This window comes from Nuphar pumila, chromosome 13 (genome assembly GCF_984573655.1).
Source record: "Nuphar pumila chromosome 13, dmNupPumi1.hap1.1, whole genome shotgun sequence".
Lineage (NCBI taxonomy): Eukaryota > Viridiplantae > Streptophyta > Magnoliopsida > Nymphaeales > Nymphaeaceae > Nuphar > Nuphar pumila.
Window position 1 is genome coordinate 77,770,022 of NC_143261.1, and position 9,023 is coordinate 77,779,044.

At 39.5% G+C, this 9,023-nt stretch overlaps 1 pseudogene across 1 annotated transcript; it reads left to right on the forward strand.

The window, feature by feature from the left end:
- The first annotated feature begins 5,101 nt into the window (after nt 1-5,101).
- On the forward strand, nt 5,102-7,931 carry LOC149818812 (UDP-glycosyltransferase 83A1-like; annotated as a pseudogene). Its single transcript, XR_016427258.1, has 2 exons — nt 5,102-5,582; nt 6,890-7,931. The product of XR_016427258.1 is annotated as a UDP-glycosyltransferase 83A1-like (transcript).
- Nucleotides 7,932-9,023: the final 1,092 nt, after the last annotated feature.

Sequence of the window (9,023 nt, forward strand, 5' to 3'; positions counted from 1 at the left end):
TCTCATTTTCACAGTTATTAGGCCAGAAAGCAGACCTGTCTCCCCAAAGCCTAGTTTCTTATAAATAGTTTCGGTAAATTTTACAATAACGCCTATAAAGCACATAAACTTTCTATGATAAAATAAAAAAATTATGATAATAATCACAGTGTATTCACATAAATATTCACTACACTTCTTAACTAAAATTTGCACACAACAATTAGATATTACATGTTTTTTCCAAAAATTACATAATTTATTTCTGACAAAATCGGTAGCATGCGTTAAAAAGAAAAATCACAACTTAGATAGGGATGTGGATTACAGCCAGAACTTATTGACTTAGGGAAAAGAATCAATTGACAAAATCAGAATAGAGGAACGTCAATGACGTACAGCAGAAAGAAAAAGAATCAAAGAGGATTCACGGCAGAGATTTAAGAAAAAGAGTACCAGAAATTTTATCGACAGAGATTTAAAAGATAGTATGACAGGAAACGAAGATGAATAAAAAAACCTCCTTCAGATCTCGTTGAGCATTCTTCTGGTGGGGTTCTGCAACCGAAGCTCTGATACCATATGAGATGTCGTGAGAGGTCTTTACCGCAGTTCAAGTTGTACAAAAAATAGAAGAGAGAGAGAGAGAGAAAGAGAGAGAGAGAGAGAGAGAGAGAGAGAGAGAGAGAGAGAGAGAGATGCACAATGGTTGGGGCGGCAAAACTAACTCTACCTCCAAGCCCTAATCATTATATATTAAAACACTTTTACAATGGGGACTATATTACAGAAATGCCATTAATGAAAAAAGACGTCAACATCATCAAAAGACGTCAACAACACTGTGCGTATGGATCCGGATCCAGATCCATACGCATCCTCTATTTTATTGACATGCGTATAGATCTGGATCCATACGCATGCTCTATTTTAACATGTTGTGCATTAGAGTAGACATTAGCTTGATTGTGAGTCTAGTAAGTAGGCAGTTGGGTTATCTTGCATGATAAAGAAATAGGGTTGTATGGCATTGCACACTTAAGAAACTAAATATATAGCTTGTAACATGACCACGATCTTTGAGGTATAGATTGGTCGCTTCTTGAGTGAGTTGAGACTGGATATCCTAAATGAACCAGTCCAAATATACTGTGATAATAAAGATGCAATAAGCTTGATGAATTCTGAAGTTGATAGCTTTAAGAGTAAACATATTGAGGTAAAATATAAGTATGTTCATGACATAAAACAACAACAACTACGCCTTCATCCCAAAACAATTGGGGTCAGCAATATGAACCAAAAAAGAAAATCATTCTGGGTCCTCCACATGAATCCTTCTCCTCCAATCATTTTTATCCAATGTTCATGACATGATAAAGAAAAATAAAATCCCAGTTAGTTATTTACCTTCGAAAGATATGGTAGCCGATCCATTGACGAAGGCTGTTATTAAGGATGTCTTTGCAAGACGTGAGTCAATGAGCGAATAGTTCACTTAGTGTGAAAGAAATCCTCATGATGCTTGTGTTAAAATCCACAACATGCGTGAATAGAATACGAGGTGGTGATGGTACAAATGCAAAAGTTTTTTTATTGTAGGAGTAGGCTTTGTGACACTAAACGCCCTAAATAAGCTTATGGCCAAGTGGGAGATGATAGGATTTGTGACTATAATTGGCCTAATCCTCTAATTAAGGAATGCAAATATTCCTAAATTGAGAGGATCTAAGACCGTTGAGGGAGGGCCACCTCAACGGCCTTGGGTTCCTATACGTGCATTAGGAAAGCATCTAAAGGCCTTGCGTATCATAACTGTCATCGCATGACAATTATGATATTCAAGGATTGAGGGAGGGTGTTTTCACTAGGAATTGGAAGGAGTCCAACACAGAGCTTATAAAGATGAGTCTCTCTCGTTCAAAAAAGATATACCAAAAACAGAGAAAATGACAGATAATTCGTTTTATCTGTGCTGTGAATAATTCGGTTCACGGGGATCATGAGCATAACAGCAAGCTCCTCCTCGATCCGACCACTTCCGGTCATCGGACTTCATCGGTCCTACACAGACAGCTTCCACTACTGCAGAGGCAGATTTACCACCCACGCACCCTATTGGAGTGGGCTTAGCATTAAATTTTACAGTTTTGTATTATGAGATTATGAATTCACCTGAAAGGGGTATGACTCTGCAGCTCATTGACATTTTTCTTTCTTAATTTTGTGATAACCACCAATTGGAGAAAATTTGTGATCTCTGATAAGTCTTTGGTGACATCTTTCTTAATGCAGAGCTTGCCACCTTGCATAACAAGCTTTTGATGAGGCTATTTCTGAGCTTGACACTTTGAATGAAGAATCTTACAAAGACAGCACTTTGATTATGCAACTGCTGAGGGACAATCTAACACGTTTTTGTTACAGCTTTAACTTGTCTTTTTTTATCCTTTTAACTTCTATATGCAATAAATGATATCTCAGGCACTTTTTTGTTTCATTAGCTTATTATTGGACTTGGTTGTAGAAACAATGAAAACATCCGCCGTTCTGAAACCAGTATTGATGCTTTCAGCTTCTACACTACATATTTGGATCTGGATTTTTATTTTACATTTTTAAATTTCTGTAGATCAGAATTAGTCATTAAAATACTTCAGCAAATTTGATTTTTTATTGCTGCTTATTTTGAGGCTTCAAGTGTGACAGCTGTATATATTTGGGTTTTTTTATTTGTTTTGGTTTGACTCTAGTAGATGGTTACATGTGCACCTGATCTGCTTCTATTTCTGGTCACCTAACCATTAAAACTAAATTGGTTGTTTTGGTGAGGCTACACTTTGTTGTTTACAAGAGTAAGCATTAGCATCTTTAAAAGACAGGTTTCCAACTTAGGTGCAAGTTAGGCTTATCTGCTATTTTTGTATTTGCTTTTAACTTCAGGTGGACTGCATTTTCAATAAGCTGCTTCAAAATGGGAAAAATTGCAGAAGTCCTTGTGCTAGGCATGAGTTGATTTGGTCCAAAGGACCTACCTGCAATTTTGTTGTGCTTCTTGGTTTTTTCAACTGTTTTATGGATGTTGTAGGCAATTTCCAATGTGATCTGTTTTCTCAGTGTGGAGGAATTGCAGCTTCCTGGAGCATTTTTTTTTTCAAATACAGAATTCACTGGCACACTCTGTGCCAGTGGAGACTAGCTTTCACCAACCATGTTTCACTGGCGTAGGTTTTGCCCCAGTAAAGGCTTTTACTGACTCTTATTGCGCCCGTAAATCCCTTTCACTGGTGTTATTATTGCGTCAGTAAAGCCCCTGATTTCCTGTAGCAAAATTGTTCACTGGCTCCATGTTTGCGTCAGTGAAAATCTTTCACTGTTGAATGTAAATTGCGCCAGTAAAAGCTTTACTGGCGTGGCTTGACTTTTAGTGGCGAATGCTTATTTCTTGTAGTGCATGTGAATTAAGCATTTTTGACCTTTTTTTCCATATCCAATCATGTAGATGCGTTCGGCGTAGTGAATTTGCTGGAATTCAATTCTTGCGCCAAGTATTTTGGATGAAAAATATGATTTTTAGATGATTAAATATTTATGAAGATTATGAGCCAATTGATTTTATGGCCTTCAAAAAACTTATTTATGGATCATAACCAGATGAATATCTTTATAAAACCAATCATGCAGATCACATTTGTATGGTTAGGTTTAAGAGAATCTATGAAAATCATGGTTCACATAGTAGTTCCCATATTTTAGTGGCTATATATATATATATATATATATATATATATATATATATATATATATATAGAGAGAGAGAGAGAGAGAGAGAGAGAGAGAGAGATGGGTGTATCATTGAACATCCATCTTGATCGACCAAAGTCGTACATGTTTGTGCGATTGATCATGTGCATGATCAGCGGCACAATTTTTATGCGTTAAATAGATATTTAGAGGCGGTTGTGACCATTGTTAAAGGCCATTTTTTGCCCAGACAGTCAAAGACTGCCACTAAATGTCTTTTTTTAAAACATTGGGGGGGGGGGAGGGGAGGTTCGATGATACCTCATATATATATATATATATATACATACAATAAATTGCAAATTTTAAGCACCAAATCTAGCATGATATTGTGTGGATAGAATAGTTCATTTTTTTTTGGATTAGCAAGCTCGGGTTAGGCTGACCCTGACCTGTTATACATCAAAGAAGGATTACAAGACCGAAGGAAACTAGTCTTGTGGTTTTTCTTTCCAATAAAAATCACATCCAATGACCCAAGTTTCTCAAGATGCACTGGGATGTAGATGCATTCCTTTGGAGTCAAAACACAACGGAAATCATCGTACTGTTGGAAAAAACTCAACAATCTGAACACCTTTCCTAGCATACTCTACTGAACTACTTGCACACAATCACGTCTGGAGGTTTCCACAATGAGCCTGGTGGCATCAACATCTTCCATGATCTCTCTCCCCCAAACCCACTCACGAAACCTTGAGATCAGCTTGTCTAATCAGCCAATGAATTCTCACCCACTATTCCTGACAGCATAGTCAATACGCCAACCATGATGATATCTACTATGGATTAATAATTTTACCCAATCATCTAGTGGTGGCCTCCATTTTCCCTTATAAAGCTACCTTAAGCAGACTGGATGAGATAATTTTACCCAATCAACGGTGAAATATGTTCTCTAACTCTGTTAAGAATCAGAGAAACAAACACTGCATTCATTTCATTATCTCCACGAAAGGTTGCTTTATTTCGAGCTTTCCACAAGAAATGAACTACGAGCTGGAAAACTATTTTTGTTTCTCAAGTTGGTGTGCACTATTTGAACATTTCATTGTTCTTAAGTTTTTTTAATATTTATTGTGGCTTGCTAGAACTCTTACACACAAAAAACAAAGGATTATAAATGGATGGCTCACGTTGTACAAAAGAAATAGATCCTCATATCTCTAATTGGTGTTTTCAAGAGACACTCTTCATATGATAGCGATACTCTCCTAACTCTTAACGCATCCCCACCACAACTTAAAGAGTCCAACTGATATTTGCACAATATAACCAACATTTCCCCCTCCCTGAAATGAAATAAGCACAGGAAGTGAACAACAATGGGCATACCACATGCTCTGGTCTTGCCTTACCCAGCACTAGGCCATATCATACCCCTAATGGAGTTCTCTCATCTTCTGGCTGAGTCTGGGTGCACTGTCACCTTTGTGAGCACCGACTTTGCCCACAAAAGCATCATGGCAGCGTTCTTGGCAACCGTAGCGGGAAGGTCCGACTTGTGACCGTCCCTGATGGCATGGCTCCAGACGATGACCGGTACCAGATAGGCAAACTATGTGACTCCATTGAGAAAGCCATGCCCAAGTCCCTGGTGGAGCTCATATCAAGAATCAATGAGAATGAAGACGACAAGGTTACTTGTGTGATTGTAGATGGGAATATGGGATGGTTGCTGGAGGTTGCTAAGGAGCTCGGCCTTCAGAGGGCTGTGGTTTGGTCAGCTTCAACATGGTTGCTGGCCATCTTCCACAGTTATCCCAAGCTAATTGACACTGGAGTTATAGATGCAAATGGTAAGGAAATTGAATCCAACTTGCTAGGACTAATTATATTTAGATTTAGGATCACGAGATACGGCAAGTTTCATGAATTGCAGACTTCTCAATCTGAACTAGTTCATGATGAACCCCTATTTCCCCCCTTAGTAATGGAATCATATTAACTATTAAGGCCCGTTGTTCCCTTGCCATGGAAGGGAACATACTTACAGGGGAAACGGCACGATTCTTTAGACTTTAAAGCATCCCTTTTCCATGAAAATCCTTTCCAACGGGGAAAGTGAAAGGATTTTCATGTGAAATGAGGGATGTAGGAAATGCTGCCGTCCAGATCAGGTGCAAAATTTGTGTATTAAGTTGCCCTCCATCAGGCCTTGGGCTCTACAACCCCAAGATGGAAAGTGATTTGTTGTAAATTGTTTAATATTAATATTCATTTCTCTTAAAATTTCATTTGGGACAAGTTTGGCAAAATTTCATTTATTTTGGTTTGTCTTTTGCAACAATAATTTAAATGACTATATCACCCCTAAAAATGGTCAACATTGATATTTTGGTAAAAATAGTGGTATTTTGGTGGTATACAGGGAAAAAGTAATATTCAGAGGTAGTAGGGCGGTATTTTTGTTCAATAATTGATGTTCACTTCTGTATAAAATATTCAAATAGGTCAGGTTGGTTGAACTGCCTTTATTTACTTGACTAAGGATGGCAGTGGGGCAGCGGACAAGGTCTATCCCCACCTCCAATTTTAAAATCCTGCCCTTCATCCCTACACAGGTTTTGATTTAAACCTCTATCCCCACCTCCATTCTAGTTTCATCTGTTTCATGTCCTCCATCTCCGTTTCAAACAGGGCGAGGCGGGGCTCCATTTTTCCTTTGTCCATTGCCTTCCCTAAGGCAGGATGGGGGACGGGGCAAGGCAGGGATTGGGAACGAGAACTGGGCAGGGCGAGGGAAAGCATAAGTTCATCCCTTCATCCTCACCCGGGTCTTGATTTTAACCTCCATCTCCGATCCAAATGGGGTTGAGGTGAGGCTCCTTTTTTCCGGTCCACTGCCATCCTTATATTTGACTTGTCCTTTGCCAATCTTTGAAGTTATACGATAATACCATTGGGATTCGAACTTGCACCTTCCCAACATATGCACTAGCTTCTCCTACCAGACAAGCTGATCCCCGGTTGGTTATTCAAGTTAGCTAATTAAACTGGTTTTGATCTGAACTACATGTAAAAAGTAATTGAATCAATGGCTAACAACATGATAGGATGCTCAAATCATGCCAGATCACATAAGGAAAAATTTTGGTTATGGCAGGATTTCCAAGAGATTATCGTCCGGTACAACTGTCTGAGACGATGCCAGCCATGAACCCGGCTCACTTTTCCTGGCTGTGCATCGGAGATGTGATCGAGCAAGAGAAGATTTTCCACTACGTCTCAAGATGCAGCAATTCCACAAGAGATGTGGACCACATCCTTTGCAACTCATTTTTCGACCTCGAGTCACCGGCCTTCGAACTCATCCACAATGCACTTCCAATCGGTCCCTTTCTTTCTGGGACCCGAGTCGGGCATCAGCAATTTTCCTTTTGGACAGAAGACTCGGGTTGTCTTGACTGGCTTGGTCATCAACTGCCTCGCTCGGTCATCTATGTCTCGTTTGGAAGCATGGTCATGCTCAACCAGCACCAACTTAATGAGCTAGCACTTGGGCTTGAGCTCACTGGCAGACCGTTTCTCTGGGTCTCTCGTCCAAACCTCATGGATGGGTCTACCGCGGTGCACCCAGAAGGGTTCGCAGACCGCATCGTTGGCCGGGGACGCATAGCTGGGTGGGCCCCACAGCAACAAGTTCTCTCACATCCGTCTATAGCTTGCTTCGTAACTCACTGTGGTTGGAACTCAACCATTGAAGGTGTGGCCCATGGTGTTCCCATGTTGTGCTGTCCCTACTTTGCTGACCAATTCATGAACCAGACATACATAGCTGATGTGTGGAAGGTAGGGTTGGTGCTCACAAGGGACAAGGATGGAATTATAAAAAAAGAAGAAATCAAGACCAAATTGGAGGAATTGTTAATTGATGAAGGAATAAGGGAAAGGGTCTTAGAGTTGAAGGGTAAAGGGAGGATGAGCGTCATGAAAGGTGGTGATTCATCTAGGAATTTTGATGATTTTGTCAGTGCTTTGAAGGCAAACTGTAGCAAAGCCTTATCGATTTAATAACGTAGAATTCAGTGTAAAAGCATGGGACTAGTTTGAACATGAGGGTATAGGGCACTTGTGAGATAGTATTTTTTTTTTGTTCCCTCTGTGTATGAAAGAGGCGTATTTATATATTAACCCAACATGGGGAATGAAAGACCTCTTAAATTGATGTAACATGCACCATTAATAGTAAGTTTGATGCGTCTTTGTGCATTATTTTGAAACCAGAGGCAATGTTGTCGAGGTGTGGTCCTGTGTTCTGGCCGAACACTTATAAAATGTTCGGCCCTTTTAAAAAGGGGGCGATACAGTAAGACCCCCCTCGTTAATAGGAGTCTCCCCCTAGTTGGGCAAAACACTTGTATGTGTTCTGCCCAGAACACTATACCTACTTCCAATGTTGTCAATATGGTCTCGGACCTTGAGTCGTTTTGAAAACGATTTAGGTGAATTAACCGATTCTGATTTGGAGCTGAATTGAACCGAATCGGTCAACTTTTAATCAGAAATGACACGTGTCACAAAAATATTAAAAATAATATTAATAATACTTAAAAATAGTTTTAACCATTTTTAAAAAATAAGGCAAATCAGCCCTGTACCGTGACGATTTCTGGCCGATATGATATGAATCGCTCCATCGGCACCAATACTGACAACATTGCCCAGAGGGTCAAATCCAAAGCTAGGTGCCAACTGACTTAGTTTGAACAGCAGGTAGGATCCAAACAGATCTATAGGTTGTGGTCCTATCCGAGTCTCTGTCTGGCATGCTATTTTCCGCGGACTGATGTGCATTTGGGTTGGATTTGGATCTGTTAACTCAAATTACTATTGGTTTCTGTTAAATGGCAATATCATTATCGTGGGCATTATCGTTATCGGACTCCATTTGATTTCTACTCTTTAGTATTCGTTACCTTGAACAGTTGCTACATTTTAGCATCTGTCAACGTGGGCAGCTGATCCTCACAAGCAGTTGCTAAAATGTAGCATATGCAAAATGACGATATTCTCTATCAAGTTTTCTGACTCCTCTGAGACATGTTTTATTGCAACTGACATAGTTCTTACGAACCCAATTGTTTCAGTTAGTAAGACTTACCCTACCTTATTTTAAGATTTTCTTAACTTAGATAGTTGGACATTAGGTCTTAATATTGGATATTCTAAAGACTGGTCTGCTTGCCAATTAGGTGAGCACACAAATATCCTCCTAAATTCAAGTTTCACACATCTTG